Source organism: Callithrix jacchus, chromosome 5 (genome assembly GCF_049354715.1).
Source record: "Callithrix jacchus isolate 240 chromosome 5, calJac240_pri, whole genome shotgun sequence".
Lineage (NCBI taxonomy): Eukaryota > Metazoa > Chordata > Mammalia > Primates > Cebidae > Callithrix > Callithrix jacchus.
Genome location: NC_133506.1, coordinates 17,828,310 through 17,850,000, shown reverse-complemented (window position 1 = coordinate 17,850,000; position 21,691 = coordinate 17,828,310). Strand labels below are relative to the sequence as shown.

Here is a 21,691-nt window from a genome sequence, read left to right as displayed (position 1 = left end):
ATCACTTAGGAGCTTTCTAAAAATGCACAGCCTTAGGCCCTGCCTCCGACTTAATTGGAACCTTCATTCTAACAAGATCCCAGGAGATGTGGGCATACTTTAAAGCGCATGAAGCACTTTGGTCTAGAAGCTTTTTTCTGCTCTTAACTTCTATTTTACCAATAATCTCAAACCCTTTTATTAGACACATACACAATTATTCCTATTCCATGCTACAGTCCTCATTAAAGTATATTGTCTTATAATAAATGACTTAAAGAACCAAAGCTGTCCAAGTTAAAGGAATAAAAAGATAATGGAGTGATAGATAGCAGAGTTCTGTCCAATATTCCTTCAAACTGCACTATGGAGAGGGGCACCTCTTCCTCCTATAAGAGTCCGGGCAGAAAAGCTTAGATGGGAGGGAACAGTGGAGAGACCTGAGCCTGATGATGACATTAGGCAAGTTGCTAAAACCCTCTGGACCTTAGGTTCTCCATCTGCAAAATAAAGCAAGTTGTGGGGCCCCTTCTACCTCTAAAACTCTATGTTCTCATTGAGCTGGTGGGTAAAGGAAGAAAGAATTGGTCCTTTGGGGTGGGCTGTCAGCCCTGGATAATGAGGGGGAGAGAATTATAACATTTCACTCAAGTATAAAAAAACTCTCACTATAAAGATCATTCCTAAGCAGGCAACAATATGGAATAAAGCACCATGCACCCTGCATCCAGTGGGGTCAAATGAGGCATCTTGTAAAATGTCTCCCAGTGCTAGAGTGACTACATTAATGGCCTCAATTCTCCACCCCTTTCTATGTCCATTATCTTTCCCATATGACTGCAACTCCCATCAAGTGGTGCGGTCTTTTTCCCATGCTCTTTTCACTCTACCACATGACTTTTTAGTGCCCTTCTCCTCTAACCCTGAGATGGTCACATGACTTGTTTTAGCCAATAAAAAAAGAATAAAAAATGATGGCATACAAGTCCAAACCTAGGCCTTAAGATGCTTGAATACCTCCACTTGCTCTCTCATGCTTCTACCACCACCATGATAACATGCCTGGGCTAGCCTGCCAGAGGATGAGAGACACATGGAGCAGAGCTGAGTGAATGCAACTCACCCAAGAAAAGGCATCCTAGATTAGCCAATAGCTAGCTGATACCCAGGCATGTAAGTGCGCCCAGTGAAAATCAATGGAGGTGGCTGGCTTAGCCAAAGCTAACCCCAGATGTATGAGCCATACATGTTTAATTTTGTATGTTACTGTGGTGTTGCATTATTGATACACTGCATCATTGTGGTACTAGATAACAGACATACTTCATTATAAGGCAACATCACTGTATATTTCTAAATACAGATACGATTGGTGATTAAAATGATCATCATAGAATCGAAGCCCTTTTCATCCATTTCTAATTTAACTCTCACAACTACGCTATGAGGTAGCCTCTTAAAAATGAAAAAATTAACACCCATAGAGGTTAAGTCCCTTGTCCATAATTTCATGGCTTCTAAGTGTTTGAGCCAGTATTTGAACCACGTTGTCCAATTCCAACTTTTTTTTTTTTTTTTTTGAGTTGGAGTCTCACTCTGACGCCCAGGCTGGAATGCAGTGACGCGATCTTGGCTCTCTGCAGCCTCAGCCTCCCAGGTTCAAACAATTCATGTACTTCAGCCTCTGAGTAGCTGGGATAACAGGTGCCTACCACCTGGCTAATTTTTGTATTTTTTTTTTTTTAAAGTAGAGACAGAGTTTTGCCATGTTGGCCAGGCTGGTCTCAAACTCCTGACCTCAGTTGATCCACCCACCTCAGCCTCTCAAAGTTCTAGGGTTACAGGGGTGAGCCACCACACCCAGCAAGTTCAATTCCAACTTTTATCTACCCTTTAAAATGCCAGTGCTATCTAAATACCATATGATGACGCAGAAAATTACTGGCCTAAGACTCCAGGCTCCACCTCAAGTCTTGTCACTAAAGAGTTGAGTGAATAAGAACATATCACAGCTCTATGTTTTGGTTTCCTCAATTTTAAGAGAAAGAAAATGAACAAGCTGGTTTTAATTTTTCTTTTATTTCAACATTCCATTATTCTGTAAGATATGAGCCTAGTTTTCAAAATATCTAGACTCCTTCTTTGAATGATAGAAACATATCTTAGAGGTTTTATGGTATTGTTTATAAAAGACTTTGGGCAGAAATCCAAGTCTAATGGACATTGGGGCTCTACTGGGGTCTCCTCCATACCCTACTTGAGATTGAATGAGATGAGGTTGAAAACTCAAGAGTAAACACAGAGCCAGATTGTTCTCTAGGGCTCAAAGCCAAAGGAGCCAAATGGATCTTACTACCATCATGGGCCTTGGCATTGAAAATAGCTCTCTTAGGGATTGTGCCATGCATGGGAGTAAAATAATGTCATTTAGGGGCAGTTGGGGGGACAGGAAGAAGGCCGAGATCAAAAACATGTACATACACAGACATCAAGGATACATAGCAATAATAATAACAGCTAACATTTATTAATGTGTACAATGAGCTAGATCAACGTGGTCAACATGGGAAGCATTTCCCAGATTCCTTTTCAGGGAGGGCTTGCTGCCCAGCTGTAGGTGTACAATCTGCACACAGCCTCCAGCTGCCAGCTCCTTCAGGGTCTGCTTTTTGCAGAGTCCTCATGCCCAAGACATGTCCCTTCTTGGGCAGCCCACATCAAATGATTGATCTATATATACAGAAATTTAAATAATTAGTCATCTTAATTCAACTCAGGACAGCTCTGGAGGGCTATTCTGGCTTCAGAGTCTATCTCTGGTTGTTTGAGGCTTAATCAGACTTATGACACAGTTTGACTTCTTCTTTTTCCCAATCTTACTTCTTATCCCTTCTTTTCATGAGTATTAATACTTAATAAAAATTTAATTTCCCAAACTTTATCTCAGCTTCTACAGCAAGCTAAACTCACTCTATGAGTTAATGGTTATAGTAAATACTGTGATATAACCGCTTCACCTGATGGATTTTGTTTAAAAATAAAGAAATAAATAAGAGAAAAAGAGGAAGGAAAGGAGGGAGGGAGGGGAAAGGAGAAAGGGAAAGGAAAGGAAATGAAAAAGAGAATAGAGGACAGTTGAGAGGATGGGAGGGGAGAATGGGGAGGGAGGGAAAGGAAGGAAAGAGAAGGAAAGGTGAGGGCGGGGGAGGGGAGGGGAAAGGAGGGGAAGGGAAGGGAAGAGAAAAGAGGAGGAAAGGGGAGGGGAGAGAAGAAATTAATAGAAGTTACACACTTCCTGAAATTCTTGACACACTATACCATAGGTCCCCAGAAATCAAATTTATGACACTTTGGGGCCACTATGGAAGGAGCTGTCAGTGCTCAACTAAGCATCAATGTGAATGAGGAAGAGAGAGAGAAAAGAAAGATACACTTCTCCCCTCTGTTCCCAGATTACCAACAATCCTTCAGGTTCTACAACAGCAGAGGAAGAAGCTGTCAATAAAGCTGAGACTCAGGGCAAGTTGGACCATGAATCTCAGTACCGCCTCACTGGATTCTCAGAGGCTCTCTTGTCCTTTGTTTTCCTTTCAGTTTATGGCAACATCTTTTTTGTAAGAAATAATAATAAGAAGAAATGCATCTCGATCTTTTACTGTGAGACAAGCAAATGTGTATTGTATCAGTTATCACTCACAGCAACCCCAGATAGTGAGGTAGATGTTATTGTTCAGCAACTACTCACTGTTCCTTCCTCCTTCCATGGATAAAGCATGATGACCCATCTTCAACGTTGAACTTGGCCATTTGACTTGCTTTACCTATGACATGTAAATGTATGCAAGCAAAGACTTTGCCTGGGTTGTTAAGTGGTTCAGTTCATTATCTCGTGCTCCTGACATGGACCTCAGAGAACCACTGCTCTTTTAGCCTCATACCAGTGGAGCATATCTGAACCCAACTGTCAGCCAAGAACAGATCTGCCATACTTGACCTACAGATAGTTGAAGGAGAAAAACATATCTGTAATTGTAAGGCACTAAGTGTATAGAGAAGGAGCTATTTGTTACATAGCAGGATGGTAATAAAAGCTGACTAAAACAGACACTTATTTATATTTTCAGATGGGAAAATTCAGGTACAGAGAAATGAAGTGACTTGACAAAGGTCACACAGCTAAACTGGTGAATCTGGAATTTCAATCAAGCAATACAACTCTAAAGCAAAGTTCTTAGGCCCTGCTTTATATTGCAGAGTGTTTGAGGTAAACACTGCGATTTCATTCTGTGTGAAATGTCCAGGGAGCTTCAAATTCCGCCTCAAGCCAAGGCTCAGATATTTTGTTTCCTAGTTTTTCTTTTAGCATTCTTACATCATAATCTCTATGAATGAGCCCATATTTAACATATGGCTACTGTGAATATTAGAACTAAAGAAATTATACCAAAACGTCCAATTATATATCATTGGCTTAGGAACTGTGCATATAGTTTCCATTTCCAAAAGATAATGAGTTATCATTTTTAAAAAAAAAAACTCTGATTTTTCTTATCAATGGAAAACTCAGCTACTTCAGCTGCAAGAGGGATGAGAAACATGTTCTAACAGGCATACTTCTAAGCCTTTGTGCATTAAGAGCAAGACATATATGGAGGAACTTGAATTTAATTAAACACTTAAATTAAAAATATGTATGTATTTTTAAATTTTGCAATGGAGTAATCAAAATATCTTTCCCCTTGTGATTCCATACTAATGAGCAAACTTTTCCTATATGATATTGAAATGTACACAATTAAGTTAAATGATTTATGTGAGCCTCCCCTGCCCCCTGCTTTTTGTTCTCATTTACTGAATTTAGACTACAAAAAATTATTGAACCTTCCTGGGGAATTTAAAACCCAAACAGAACTTCCATGCACACCCTTCCTCAGGACTTTATCCATCATCCCCTGCCATTGTGGCTGCTTTCACAGCCCTTTGAGAAGATAAACTTGTGACCCAAACTGGGAAGTTAGGACTGACGCACACCGAGCAGTTGAGGAGCATAAAGTGCGTCTAGTACTTTAACTGATTCCTTCGGACTTCCTCCTGCCCTTACCAGAAGCTTATTGCCACAGTCCTCCAAGTTCTTTCAACTCAAACCCTTTATGCACCTCACTAGAGATACATAACTATAAAAGTTCTAAACCATTAGTTTAGATTCTTTTTAGGCTCCTTCAGAAGGTCTGCCCTAAAGAGAGTGGCATGCAACAAATGACCTCAAAGGAAACATCCCATAAAATGTTTACTGGAAAAATGACCATAGAAGATACGTAACAAAGATTATTATCATCCATTTTAAGATTCTCCTCTAATTATCTGAAATGCATTTTACCTCTTTCAGCCTATGAACGTCATGAACAGAATCAGGGTAATTGCTCTCCTCACCTCCATACTAGATGGAAAAATTGTTCTTTTGTGGCTCTCTGAAGGTCTACATCAATGACTTTCAAAAGGCAGCTGAACAGGTGAAAATCCACATTACAGCTGCAAAGAAAAACGAAATGCCTGCCAGCTTTTTATGCTCATTATGAGGTCTGCTGTCAGCCTGGCCCTGACCTCTCTGTGACAGGAAATGCACAATGGTGATGGAGCCTTCATTCCTGCCTTTAAGATGCTCAAAAAGCTGGTGTTCTCTCTGCAAATAATTGTGAGAAACAAGCTCAAGATGTGTCCCAATGCTTGAGAAAGAATACAAGGGCAAGTTGATCAATTATCTTGATCTCAAGTCTACAAGCGGAGAATACACTGACACTAAATAATTATTGTACCAAGCAGAAAGTGATACATGCCTGAGACCCAGATAATAAGCAATAAGGAGCTGAGCAGAGAGAGTACTTAAAAGTAAGGGGAACAAACTGAGGCGGGAACTCTCCACTGAGAAAGGTTTTGAGGTGGGTCTTGAAAGACAGGATTAGAACTCATGTAGATGAAGGGAGGGTTTCCTAAACAGAAGATAATTCTATTCAACTGAGCAAAGGATAAGAAGTGGAGAAGGCAAGGCAGAAAATAGAAATAACAGTTCTGCAATGATTCACCTAGATGAGACACAGTTGGCAATAATGGGCCATAAGATGGGAAAAGTACATTGGGGGTTAATTTTAGGTATCCATTAATATAAGGCTCAGGAAGCTGGCATGTCTTCAAAATCTATTTTGCTGAGCTCTGGGTATTGTGAAGACAGAATGGGCAATGATCCAGGATACTACTCTGTTGTGACTGGGACAGTCTGCTTTTATCTAGTTGACATACTAAAGTTTCTGGACAATATTTCATTTGGGGGACCATATATGTAATGACTGCCATCAGCAAATAGAAGCCATGCAAGATTTTAAAGAGGATCTGGTGAGTAAGGAGATTAGATGCCAAAAGATGAGTCTGGTAGCAGCAGTGTTTAAGATGGATTAGAGGGAGGAGAGTGCAAACTTGAGAAGATGAATTAAGAGGTTACTGCAGTGTCCCCAGGTAGAGGCACTGAGGGCCTGAACTCAAACACAGTGGTGTGGGAGAGGAGGCCAGGCAGTTACAAGCAGCACAGAGGTCAACCTTCTGGGCCTTGGAAGTAAATGGAATACACCTGAAGGGTTTGAGCTGGAAGATGGAAAACCATCACTACTAACACAGGGCACAGAACACAGGACCAGTTTGGAAACTGATTAGAAAAGGTCTGAGGCACAACAGCTCAAAGTCCCTATTCAAAGAAATAAAGTTCAGTTTGGGAAATACTAAGTTTAGGGTCCTGGCAATATTTCCAGTTGGCAAGCAGCATAGTAGAAATGTCTTGCCAGAAGTTGGGAAGAAAAATTCACTGGATAAGCACACACATGAGAAATACACACATGAGACAGTTAACAAGAGGGTATTTTTAAATAAAATGCAGAAGCTCATTACATTTCAGATTCCACTTACTGTTTGCCCATTTGCTGCCTTGGTTTTTCTTCCTGACCCCAAATAGAACAGGTGCACAATATTTGGTCCTGGAATTCTGCTCTTCCTGTATCTTATTCTTCTACCCAGAGATCTCATTTATTACCAACTTCAAAAATCCACTCCACCCCCATTCTGCTGCTCACTTCATAACCCCATAGTTCCAACTACCTGCCCACCTGACTTGGGCATCTCAATCCCCAACTCAACTAAGACAAACATAAATTCATCTTCTCCTCTCTTCCTTAACTTGTACTTTCTCCAAATGTCTTTATTTCTTTGAATAGGGACTTTGAGCTGTGGTGCCGCCGACCTTTTCTAATTGTTGACACAGCCATCTTGGAATAGCTCTTTCCTGGGACATCGTTTCCCCTTGTATTAGTCCTTCTCATTCTGCCAATAAAGACTTTCCTGAGACTGCCTCATTTATAAAGGAAAGAGGTTTAACTGATTCACAGTTCCACATGGCTGTGGAGGCCTTACAATCATGGCGGAAGGCAAAGGGGAAGCAAGAGCATCTTACATGGCAGCAGGCAAGAGAGCGTGTGCAGGGAAACTCCCCTTTATAAAACCAGTAGATCTCATGAGACTTATTCACTATCATAAGAACAGCGTGGGAACGACCTGCCCCCATGATTCGATCTACTCATCTGTAAAATGGGTACACCAGAATGTGGCTACCAGTTCTGGTTGATCATAGGACACTCATGTGGGGAAACTGGTTATTCATATTCCTGGGTTCCAATCCAAACCTACTAGATCAGAACTTCCAAGGGAGGCATGGAATCTGTACCTTTTAAAAAATCACCTCATGTGATTAGGTTAATCCATGAAGTTTGAGGGTCCTTTTTGCAATTCTGATTCCCCTCACATTAAAAGGCCTTCTTCAAGAAGCCTGGGGTATCCTGGAGCTAGGATCTGAGGCAGAGAGTGTATTCTAAGACAGAAGCTGTAATAACAGGGTCACCACTCCCTGTTTTCTGCTCAGAAGTAGCCTTTCTTTTTCCTTCCCCCAACTGCAGTTTCTGATCAACATAAACATTTGAACCATTTATGATTCTTTCTCACTGATGGCTAAGAGCAAAGAAAACACTTTGATTATTTTGATACCTCTTAAGGACTTAAAGCCAGCTTTGAACATGTGACATAAAATCTCCTTCATCAGATGCATTGTTGCAGTTGCTGAACTCCGTTTAAATCAGATGGATATCTTCAATTGTTCCACTGATTGAACCGTGTTCTTTTAAAATCTTATTGCATCCTCCCTGTTTGCCTAAAGATATGTTTAAGGAATTATACTCAGCTTTACTGGCTTCCATTGAGCCTCTTCTATAAAATGCCACTTTGCTGGGGCTTTCACTCAATCGACTTAAGAGGAAAAATTTTCCCACTCTCCTGGGGGACCTCCAGGGCTCTGCTTTGCCAACTCTGGAGAATGAGTTTTTCTGAAAGAACAAAACTACCTACAAGAGCTTCATGGACTAAAGTTTACAAACTCTGAGCAAATTTGGGAAAATTTGAAGAAACATGTGTGCTCATCAAATATGACCATGCACCCTCCCCCTGTATCAAATGATTGCATGTCTATAGACAAACAAACAAAATCATCCAAATTCTATCAGAAACTAACTTTTAAGAAAGAGAAATTCTGTGCTTTTTTCCCCACAGGTTCTAGCACAAGAAACCTGCTCCAAGAGGTCCTATTTTCTGATTAAGAGGTCTCCGCCCACAGAATCTGACTGCCAGGCTCCATCTTTTGCTACCTATGTGAATTAAGGCAAGGTACTCATATACTCTGTATTTTAGTTTCCTCATCGGAAAAATAATAGTGCCTGCCTTTCCAAGTTGCTATGAGGTTTAAATTAGATAGTACATGTAAGGGGCTGAAAATAAATCCTACCACATAGTAACCACTCTATGAATGCTAGCTTTTATTGTTCCTTACAGAGCTTTAGCATTTGAGGCAAAATAAGTAAAAGAGACCCCTATGCCCTTTCTGTCCCACTACCTCAGCAGTAGACAGATACCTTCTTGAGTGATTTGTCTATACCAGGAAGCCTGTTCAACCAGGCGAAACAACTGCCCTGGTTCACACTTGCTTCTGTTTTCTTCCTCAAAGACAAACTTGAAGAGTCCCCCATGCTTGGATGGCAGTCAGTCTTAATCTTTCTTTGCTCTCTTTCCTACAGTCTAAGAGATACCACTAGCTGGGTCTCAAGTACTCCATTCCAAATTGCCATTGTGAAGTCATCTTAATAATTCTTGTACACCAACAAACTCAGAACAGCACTGCTTCAGTTTCTCCCTACTGCTGCCATTCTAGAGATGAGAGATGCACAAGCCAACCTCAGGTAACCTCAATCTCTAGCATCTAGTAGACAATAAATACTCGAGTTATTAAATCAGTCCTCCCAACCCTTCCCACTAAGATATTTAGACTGTAGCAATGGTAGTCTAAAAACCAATTCATCTTTCTAAGAGTGCACTTACAAATGGGAAAGGAAGGAAAGAAGGAAGAGAGGGTTGGGATTGTGCATGTTTTGCCAAGAAAAGCCAAGGATTGTTATAGCCATTGGGAGGGAGGACATGAACATGAAATAACAGACATCTAAATAAATTCCATGTATTATGCAAGATTCGAGCTTTTATTTGATGTAAATGAGAAAGTAAAGAGTCTGATATCTTGTCTAGGGAAACTACAGAGAACTACCCCCGACTCTAGATGAGTTACTTGGCAAGGCAGACAGGCATTTCAAACAGCTTCTGCCCCAGAAAGTCTTAAATAACATCAACTCCTTGGCCTTGGGTTCTTGCATGCTCATTTCTTACTGAGTAAGATGGAACTGCATTAACAAAGGCAATGGAAAACAAAATCATGCGAAAATGAATAGATGGGAAAGCTTCCAGAATGAAAAAACAAAAAACACTTATGAAAGTGACAAAACCTAAAATCTCAATGATTTAAAATATGGAATTTTGAGACTAGGACAATTGTTACTAAAATATGACTTGGAAGGATGCTCTTGTTTTATTTCAGGGCCATGAATAATTAAGCCAAGATTATAAGTTACTTGCTCTCAAGAGTTAAAAACTAGAAAATCACTATTAGTGAAACAATATTCGAAGTATATGGCAAAGGGTTAGTTTTTTATGAAGTTTTTATTACATCCTGTTCATTGGAATACTAAAAACTCAGCCTTCAAAATTTTGTTCATATCTGAAGGGAGGGAGCTGGGAATGAAAAGTTCTACCCAGGAAAAATAATACGAATTATTCAGAAGAAAATTCTCCATAATAGCTTAATCTTCTCTGCTTCCACATATTTGTGACTGATATAGCTTCAGGAAGCAAAGAAGTTACACCCATGCTACTTCCAACTGAAAGGGCCCATGGCATTCTGGGAGGGGTCTCCTCTTATCAGTGTTACTTTGAGGAACATAATAGCTTCTGGGCAATGCCCATTATTGGAAGATCAACCAAACTGCCAATTTTCTACCCTAAGATAGTGGTTGAAGTATTGTAAAAAAAAAAAAAAAATATCTCTACTTACAATGTATTTCATTATTCTGAAGATATTAAAAAAAGAATGACTTAAGTTTCAAAATACCCTACCAAGAAAGCTTTCTAATTGTTAATAAAGGCAGGATAGACAGCAAGGAAAATGACATAGAAATGAAATTTTATTGATGCTGATTTATTGAATACTTTTTAGTCTGATCTATGTTCTAGACAGAAACACAGCTGAACATGCTTGATCCTTTTTCTATTCTCTTTCTGTCTGTTTCTCATGGCTATCTCTATCACCAGGGCTATGCCACCAAAGGAAACCATGTATGCTCTTGGCCTGGCTAAACATGGCACAGTTGGCACATGGATAAAGAAGGTCACCGTGGAAGCACAAACAGAAACAGCACAACATTTTGTGTGTAAAAACAATGAGTCATAGATATATTAAGAATATGTTACTTAGAGAAGAGAAAATGTATAGACGGATTATACATTTAGGAAGGAACAAGGGGGATAAATGGTTAAAGGAACTGAAATTGGCCCCACAGGGTGATTGGGTAATATATGAAGTGTTATTAGATCAAAGCTCTCTATCTCCAAGGAGAAAACAACCAACAATTGGCTTTAAGTCAGTCCAGAAAGATGTCAGCTTAGCTTTTAGGATGAATTCTTGATGTATAAGTTGATACGTATCATATTAGGTTACAAAGAGAAGTCTTGTAATCTCCCTCCCAGGAGAGGCATGAGACAGGAAAAGTCCACTAATACGCATGGCCATGTCAAGTGGCCGATTCACCCAGAGCTAGAGGAATACACCAGGAGACGTACCAAGGTCCTTAGAGAGTACGGATTTTCTAATAAAACAAACACAAGGCTACAGAAGTGACTGCTCTGCCTCTTGTTCAGCAATTTTTGCAAATTCCAAATACTTTTCCTTCATACAAATGAGGTTAACAGCAAGAACAGATTTTACAAGGACATTTTACAACCAATCAGCACCCCATGGAATGAGATAAATACCTGCTTTTTTCCTTAATATAGTAAATGGCTGGATATAGTTTAAAATAGAGCCAGAGCTTGGTGCAATTAAAAAAAATAGGTGAAAAACAAGAGACACATTCAGGGCAAGCATGTAAATAGTATGTCGGGAAGAAAGCTAATGGAGCTAGCGTTCACACAGGGAAATTTCACTGGACTCTTTAACCAAAGTCAATCTGCCACATTGAGGAAATGCAGGATCAGCCTTGATACTTTTGGTCCCAAGGGAAAGTTGCCTGGATGCCAGCAAAAAAGAGAACTATTTCCATTTCTGTTCTTGCTCTGAACAGTGGGCTGAGAAAAAACTGATCTTATGTGGAGGTCTACAAAGAGAAAGCCTCTGTTCACTTATTTCTCAGTTGAGACTTGCTCCTGCCAAACTAAAAGGACACACATGGAATTACAGACTCTTACAAATAAAAGAAATTTAGAAAGCTTGCTATCTAAAACGCATATGCATCTCAAAACATACCACTAGCTAAAGAAGGCCAGTAGCCCAAGGAATATTTTTCCCTTTTTCACAAGGAAGTTGCAGTCTAGGTTAGAAAACCTGTTGGAGGGCAGTCCCATCTCAAGAACACAGGATGGTTGCCCCAGTTCACGCTGCACTGAAGTGAAACCTCCTGCTTCCTCCCCAGACAGGTACTCCCCAAAGAGACCACAGCATCTCAATTCAGGAAGAGATCTCCATAATCTGTCTTAATTGCTGATCTTCTAAACAGCTTTTGACTCCACCACAATTATGCCTTAAAAGCCCCCACACTGACACTCAGAAATTTTGTGTTCTAGCCATGAAATTTTTTTAAGGTAGTTGAATCAGAAACTTTGCGCCCATATTGCTCTGTCAAGTAAGTCATGTACGTAGGAACTGAATTTCCCACTAGAACGACTCAAGTTGTGGTGAGGTATGTCACTGATCTCTGCTTAAAAAAAAAATCCTTTCCTTCTGTTCCTTTACTTCTAGGTACTAAGTAAGTAAGTAGAGAGTTTTGTAGTCCCCAGCTTGTACAGCTAACCCCTCATAAAACAATTCATATTGTATAAAATAACAATGCTATCTACTGAAATTAAAATGGAAAATTTTTAAATGTTTCTCAGCAAAGACAACAAAGGTGTCCCCTTTCAGAGTTGATAAGAGATCATGAGATTGAAACTCTGCACAGCACTTTGAAAACTAGAAGCCCTAGTCTTAGGACCTCATTCTTTTAAAGCCAATAATTTTGACAGCATGCTAGATCTGAAACTGGCTCCGTCCGATGTTATGTTTTTGATCTACAACACTGTGAAACAATTACTCTTGTAATCAAATACACTTTGATTATGTATAGCCCTCTATGCCATTTACACTTACAGAAAATAGTTCTTAAATCATATCAATTGGAACAAAGCAAAACGGCCTTGAAAATAAACCAGTCCTGTGAAAAGTCATGCATATATATATAATATATATATATATATATATATAATATATATATATATATAATATATATATATAATATATATATATATAATATATATATATATAATATATATATATATATATAATATATATATATAATATATATATATATAATATATATATATATAATATATATATATATATGGAACAAGTATTTTTGAAAGCTCACAAAATTGGAAACAAGGCAAGTCAATAAAATTTCTTCCAAACCACGTTTCTTTACCCCTGGAAAGCATTTTATGAGATAATGAAAACCTCTAACATTCAGTGATGTGATTAAGTAATAAAGGGCTGAATTTTCCTTCCTATGTAACTCCACAGGGTGCTTCCTAGTGTGTTGCAAATATCCGTATAAAGAGTTAACTGTGTGTTGGTGTGCCACCAGATTACAGGTGTTCGTTAAAGGAGATCCCACTGAGATTTTTCTCTAGACTGGTAAAACAACGGCTTCATTCTCTCCACTCTAATGGGCTGATTAGTGAGCCCTACCCCTCCTAGAAAGCACTGTGCACAGCAGATATAGTGCATTGTCTCAGTCTCAAGTGTGAAAGAAGAGCAAGCTTGCACACTTGAAATCTCATGATTCACCAATCAATACTATTTGCTTGGGAGAATTTGCATGAAGCACTAACACTGCCTTCACATGCTTCATAAGAGATGGTGGAGCTCAGCCACTGTAGATACTCCAGGCTACTAAGAGAAGATATATGGCCAACTGTCAACCCCTGGAATGCAACACTTAAAGGATGGTGAATACATTCCTTCCTGGCTTAATCTCATCACTGCTTCCTTCTCTGAGGATGCACGGCATCCAGGTTTGACCCAGACTCCTGCCCCTTAAGTTCCAAGTAACATACAGGTTAAGCCAGCCAATAAATCAACCTCCTAACCAGGGCTTCATCACCCTATACCTGGACTCTCACAGCTTTGCAGCCATCTGAAATTTCTTTAATGGGATTACCCTGATGGACACTAAAATCTCTGGAGTCTGTCATTGTAAAAGGACTGTTTCCAACAATATTTGTGAGAGGTGCTTTTGCAGCTAATCCTCAAATTTTTCTCCCAATATTCACATTTTTTGTATTCTAAATTTTCCCCTCATAAAACCTTTCAGCACTAAATACATGCATATGTGAGGAGATGGGGGGCGGGGAAGTATTAGCTTTATATTTTTTAACTTTTATTTTGGAATTATTTTAAATCTACAGAAATGTTGCAAGAATACTACAAAGTAACCCCAAATATGATTTACCCAGATTCACCAATTTTAATATTCTGCCACCTTTTCTTTCACAAACCCCTCTGTGTGTGTGTGTGTGTGTGTGTGTGTGTGTGTCCCCAGGCATACACTCAGTCACAGACAGTTGTTTCTAGACCGTATGACTCTAAGACACAGGTATCATGTCCTTGCTCTGAAATACTTCAGTGTGCATAACACAGGAACAAGGATAGCCTCTTACATATTACAGTTCTGTTACCAAATTCAAGAAATTTAACATTGATGTAATATTTTCCTTCTACAGACCATATACAAATTTCATCATGTGCCCCTAACAATTACCTTTATAACAATTATTTCTCTGGTAAAGGATTCAGTTCATGATCACATATTTTATTCAATTGTCAGGTCTCTGTAGTCTCCTTTAACCTGGGAGCAATTCCTCAGCTTTTCAGTTATTTTATAGAATGTCACTCAACTTGGATTTCTCTAACATTCCCTTATGATTAGGTTCATATATCACATTTGGGGACTGGAATACTACATAATAACATGCTCTTCCTAGAGTCTCATCTCAGTATTCTGATATCTAATTTGACCCTTGTTGTGATGTTAGTTTCTACGATTTGATGAAGATCTTGACCCATTTGTTCATTGCATAGTGACCTGCTTTCTTTCTTTACCTTTAGATACCATGAAATTATGTAAGTATTCTGCTTTTTTTTGAGACTGAGTCTCACTCTGCCTCTCCCAGGCTGGAGTACAGTGGCACGATTTTGGCTCACTGCAACCTCAGTCTCCCAGGTTCAAGTGAGTCTCCTGCTTTAGCATCCTGAATAGCTAGGATTACAGGTGCCTGCTGCCACATCCAGCTAATTTTTGTATTTTTAGTAAAGATAGGGTTTCACCATGTTAGCCAAGCTGGTCTCAAACTTGTGACCTCAGGTGATCCACCCACCTTGGCCTCCCAAAGTGCTGGGATTACAGGCATTAGCCACCGCGCCTGGCCTAGGTATTCTGTTCTTTGTTTAATCTGTACTTCTAGATTTAGTGTCCAATGATGAACCCTGCCTAAATCGATTTTCACTCTGACATTCATGTATTTTCTAAGTTACACTGCAGAAATTTAATCCACTGACACCACTCCATGGCAGAAGAAAACTTTAGATTGCTTTAGCAGTCATAAGGCGTTTTCTTTTTTTTTTTTTTTGAGATGGAGTTTCGCTCTTGTTACCCAGGCTGGAGTGCAATGGCGCGATCTCGGCTCACCGCAACCTCCGCCTCCTGGGTTCAGGCAATTCTCCTGCCTCAGCCTCCTGAGTAGCTGGGATGACAGGCACGCGCCACCATGCCCAGGTAATTTTTTGTATCTTTAGTAGAGACGGGGTTTCACCATGTTGACCAGGATGGTCTCGATATCTTACCTCATGATCCACCCGCCTCGGCCTCCCAAAGTGCTGGGATTACAGGCTTGAACCACCGCGCCCGGCCAAGGTGTTTTCATTCACAGGGTGACCATCATACACAGGGAAGAAGGGGAAAATATATACAGTACATGGGCCAGCTTTGCCACAACAGGCTTTCCTTTTATCTTAGTTCCTTCAAAAGAGTCCTGTCTCTAGAGGTGAGAGTCCAAATCAGAAGTCACCACATCATCTTCTACTCCTTTAATTCAATATCGAGCATTTTTCATTATGCTTACATGCAGCCTCTAGTCCAGGGCATTTCCTCCCTTTTGTTTAAATTGCTTGTAGAGTAAACATCCCAAAAGTTAGGATGGCAGCCAACAGAAGATAATCTCTCGGGAAAAGATTGGAATCCTCACAATTTCCATCAGCAAGAAGCAAAGGAAAATAAGTTGCTATTCATTTCCAAAGAAATTGCACTCTACAGTAAAGTTCCTCACCTTTAATTCCATGAAATAGAAGTCTTTCCAAATGTAACATTTTATAAATGGAGAAAAAAAAAACTTCATTGGAACATTTTCCCATGGAAACAAACACACATATATTATATAGATAATTTACACAAATACACTTTTCCTTGTAAGAGGAGCTAGCTCACAGGCATCTCAGAAACCTGATAGTTAAATTATCAAGAGAATACTACTTCACATGAAATGAAACAAAGTAAAACCTACTGGTTAGGGGAATCTATCACTTATGCCCTCTGGGGTTTATCATGTTCGCTAAAAATAAACATACTTCTTTGAGGACAGATGGAAAATGTGAGGTGACAATTCATTCTCCAGGAAAGTACGTTGCTTCCCAAGAGGCAAATTCTCACTTCAAGGTGTGGAATCCCCACATGCATCAAAAAAAACTCTCCAATCTATAGGCAAGCATGCCTACTGCAGTGAGGATTATTCTAATAAAACTGGAATTTGATTGAAAACAAAGTGATAAGGTCAAACATACAGTTGCTGATATGGTCAGTCTTGCTTCCCTTATCACTATTCAGAATTTGGCAGCATGAGTTAGATTTTGTCATCTAAGAAAGATTTGCTTCTCTTTCTTACATTGGCATGTATTGTATAAAGAGACTGTAGCAAAATCCCAGCAGCGCAGTCAAGTAAAAAAGACTACACATGTACAAATAGAGTGAATGAATATTGCATCCTGTTGTATGGTGTCCTGTCATGTCAGATTTTATTGTATTTCAGAGCTGGAAGCAAGTTAAATATCATTTTATATTTATTATTTTTTGAACATTGTTCAAAGAATAATTATTTGTTCAATTAAACAAGTATTAATTATTATAATTAACAATTATATATAAATAATCATTTATTTAAATAATTATTTGTTCAAAGAATATTTACCAAGCCCCTACTTTGTCCCAGGCCCTAGATATGTGATGGGAAATAAAGTAGAAATAATAGTAGATGATCCCTACTCTCACAGATATTACAACCTACTTGTGGAATTTATTATTGATAATAACATCATAGTTTATTGAAAGCTTTCATATAGATCATAATGTTCAGTAGAAACATGTCACTTATGAAATTTTTATATTTCTAGTCCTGTCTCCAGAAGTGAGAGTCCAAATCAATTGGCCACATTTTTTAAATGTAAAAATAAACAGGTGAAATTAATTTCATAATATACTTAATGTAGTATATTTAAAATAATCAATACAAAAAGTTATCATATAGTAAACATAAAAAGTTGTTGACATGTTTTACATTTTGTTATATTAAATCTTCAAACTCCAGTGTGTATTTTACATTTACAGACATCTCAATTCAGACGGCAAATTTTCACTGGAAATATATGGTCTATATATTTAGTTTAAAATTTATAGTTTAAAAAGAAGATTGGCAAATTCAAGTTGTCTCAGACATTCTTAAAAGTTTTCAAAGACCTGAATCAAGCAGGTTTTAGATTTAAGTTAATGAAAATTAAACACAATTAAATATTACAGTTCCACAGTCACACTAGACCCATGTGGCCAGTGGCTGCAGTATTGGTGCTGCAGCTCTGAACGGCATCATTTTATTTTTCTAAGAAATACATGAACAAGGCAGGGCAGACATTACTGCCCACATTGTACATATGAAAAACAAACAAGCCTCAGAGACAGATAAAATGAGTCATCTGAGGCTGTAGCATTACTGCAGCGAGTGGTGGAATCAGAATTCCGTCCCAAGACTCGCAGAGCCTAATGATCCTCCTCCTCCACCTCTCTGCATTAAAAATGAGATTGAGGAGTCCTATTCTGTTCACAGCACTATGTTAGGTCATACAGAATCATAAACACCAGATTTATAAATCTAGACTTGAGCCAACCCACAGGTAACACACAAGTAGTCTAAGGGCTGAATTTAGCCACAAATGTATTTCGTTAAGCATGTCTATTTTTTCTTTTACAAATCTGAACTTAAGAGCTTCTCAATGCATTTTTCAGTCTACCAGAAACCTCACAAAACCATTCAGTTTCACTCGCTTACTGTTCTTTCCCTAGCCCCGATGCTTTTGAATTTGCAAACCCAGTGAGACAACTGGCATCACTAACAGTTTTCAAGCAAGAAATGATAGTCACCCAATACTGCTTTCAAAAGATGAATCTGGTCCTCTGTGCAGGCTCAGTTGGTATCAGTAAAGACTAGAATCTAAGAAACTAGTTTAGTACTAGCCTGTTTAAAATCTCATTTGTTTCTTTGAGAATTTTTTTCTAGCTCTCATTAAAATATTTTTGACCCTAAAAGAATCTTCCAGTATGTCTAAAATTTTTAGTCAATGACTCCAAAGAAGCTTCTAATCAAAAGTAATGAAAAGACAGAGCTATACACACACACACATACACACACACACACACACACACAGACACACACATACACACACACACACACAGAGCTGGTCTCTACCTGCAGGGCATCTGGATGACTCCTATGGAAGGCTTTTGAGTCCAAGATAAGGATTTTAAAGATGTAAAGACATCGTTTTACCTCCCCTGCTTCCTTGCTAGGATGCACTGGACAAAACCTATTACCTCTATTTATCTGTGTTCTTTTCTTGTCAAGTAAAAATTTACTAAAGCAAAAGCAATCAATCAAACTTCTTTTTCCAATATGAGTTTATCAGCTAATCGGTGCCACTATGACATACATATTCATCATATCTTGGGAGAAAGTAAGAATTTGTTTAAGTCAATTCACTGAAATAGTCCAACTACATTTTTTATAATTAATTTCAGAGTTAGTTTTCCAGATATGAAAAATAAGTTATCTTATGTGAATCTGTATGTTTTGATGATTGTGTTGAGTAGGTGGGTCTAATACAATAATTCTCAAGCCTGAATATTAGAGTTATGGGGTGGGAGGTGGAAAAGGAGTTTAATTAACAAGCAGATTTCTGAGATCCAGAATTAGATTCTATAATAATTCAGCAGGTCTAGGGCATCTCAAATTCTACAGGTGAATCTGATGCAGAAGAAACCTGTGCACCACATTTTGAGAAATATGGTATGAGCAATTGGCCATGGATCACAGACCTTTCACCTGGATCAGCAATCCCTAGATTTATTGGCGATTACTTACTAAGATGAAGTAAATTGATTGCACTGATAGTGCAAAGTAATGGTCGCTTTGTGTGCACACTCTTTGCAGTGTAATTCTGCGGATCTTCCCATCAAGAGGAAGATTCTACTTCCCTCCCTTTTGAGTCTGGGCTGGTCTTGTGATTTGCTTGTAACTTTGCCAGTGAAGTATCAGCATGCTAGCTCAAAGTATGGGCCCTGAGAAGTCTTACATGCTTCTCTCTCTCAGATCCTTGTCACCACTTCGTGAACAAGCCCAAAGGAGCCTGCCAGTGGATGAGACCCCATGGAAGAGATCCTAATTGTCCCAATCAAAGTGACCTTAAACCAGCCTACAGTCAGCCAGCCATTGAACATGTGAGAGAGCCCAGCCTAGAAAAACAGAGCTCCCTATCTGGCCCAGAGTTGGCCAGAGACTCAGAGTGAGCTGGCCAACGTCAGAAGTATCCAGCCAAACCAAGGGCAATAAATCATACAGTTTTAGGCCACAGAGTTTGGGATAGCTTGTTATGTAACAGTGCTAACTGACACAGAGAACCTACTATCTGCCCTCTGTTCATGAGACAACAATTCCTTCATAGGAAGAAAATACATCTGTTATTCTGGCAGATAAACCCATGGCCAGACTCTTGCCATTTGATTTCACTGGTTTTTATCATGGCCCTATAGTTCTCCCAACATTGGTGGACCAAGGTGATGGCCAAAGAGAAGTGATATCCAGTCCCCAAATAAAGTAATAGTTAATAACAAAAAGCAATGATCTTTAAAAGCATTGCAAGATTAAAGACCCGAGCCCAAACTTAATGTAGAATTTTTTTTGTGTATTCCGTCAAGGTCTTGCTATCCATTCACCCTTAAAAGAACACAATGAAATCCCATCTCTGCTAAAAATAAAAATAAAAAAATTAGCTGGGGGTGGTGTTGGAAATGTGCAATCCCAGCTACTCGAGAGGCTGAGGCAGGAGAATTGCTTAAACCCAGGAAGCAGAGGTTACATGGAGCTGAGATCACACCATTGCACTCCAGACTGGGTAACAGAGGAAGACTCTGTTTTAAAAATTTTTTTTTAAATTTTTTAAAAAAGGAACACAAAAGATACATACTTTATTCTTTTGAATGATAAAGGAGACATGCAATCTGGTAGTTTTTAAATATTTCCTGTAAAATCCTTCCAGTCCATGTGAATTCTTCAAAAGCATTCACAAATCAGATTTTTAAAGCTCCCTAAATGCAAAACCAAAATTCAGACTTTTCCAATAATTCAAATACAGCTTTGCTGAATCTCACTGCTGCTGAATTATTACAAGCTGTTTCATGTATGTAGAATACAAATATTAGAAAGACCAGGTCTCATAAGAGAAAGATGTCTTTGGGCTCCTAGAATATTTATTGTTTTGGCACCAGTTGCATTACTCTCTGTTTGTAAAGCAATGTCCATGGCAGAGGGAACTCTTGGAGCAGTGGGTTGCAGAATAGCAAGCACGCCATATGCTCAGCAGTTCACAAGCACAATGGCCTTACGTCAAGGGTGACACTTTGAGTAAGAATCTCTTTACAAATTCGGATTTACATGAATGTAATGGGTATGTTATATTCAAAGGCAAGAAGAGTTACTTCTTTTGTTTGACAGGTAATTATTTCACCCATACAGAAGAATGAACAAAGCTTGTCAAAATCATAGTGTGTCCTCATCACTGGCTATCTACAAACACAGAAAAAATGGAAATGAGACTAACAAAGTTTATTTTCCCATTAGGGCAAATACTGACCCCATTGGCCCCATATGTTTTCCATACCTTTCTTAAAGTTTGCTCTTTACAATAAAATGACCAAAAAGGCCAACAAAAGAGCCACAAGCTAAGAAGTCACATTCTGTAGCATTTTATAAAGGTTTGATACCAGAAATGAAAAACAGGGAGAGAAAGCCACATCACAGACTCCAAGGTAATTTCCCACACCTTTCAACAAATTTCCTACCAGGTATGAGTCCTAGGTTTTTATGATAATCCTAAAGCAAGGAAAGTCCTATGGTTTCATAATCCTCATACTTGGAAGCAAAAGTCTAGAAGTCAAAATATTCCTAGATACATATTTGCAGTAGAAGGTTTTCTTGCCATTTTAGGTTAAACCTACGGTGGCTCAGGCTTTCTGATTATACAGATCCTGACGTCTGGCTGTTTTTATAGAAGCTTAGTGACTTCCAGTTCACGTTTGCCAACACTCTAGGAGTGCCCTCTTAGTGTGAGCGGTCAGAGATGATTAACTGAAAAATATTTCCAAGTTAAACATTGATTTGCCTCTGCCTCCATTTATTCCTATCTTGGATGACCTTTCTAACTCTTTTTTTTTTAAACAAAGAAAGAAAGCAGGCACCAGTGGCTTTGCATTTCTCAGTGAAAAGCAGAATTCTGCATTTGTTAGTTCTTGTGGTTTCATCTTAAAAAGAAATGAGTAAGGTATTGGGGCAATCCAAGGGAGAC

General features: G+C 38.9%; 1 long non-coding RNA gene across 1 annotated transcript; it reads left to right on the top strand.

Annotated features, from left to right (window-relative positions):
- The first annotated feature begins 9,212 nt into the window (after positions 1-9,212).
- On the top strand, positions 9,213-19,998 carry LOC118153566 (uncharacterized). The gene is made up of 3 exons (XR_004742795.3): positions 9,213-9,299; positions 10,756-10,870; positions 19,441-19,998. It is a non-coding gene; the product is annotated as an uncharacterized LOC118153566 (long non-coding RNA).
- Positions 19,999-21,691: the final 1,693 nt, after the last annotated feature.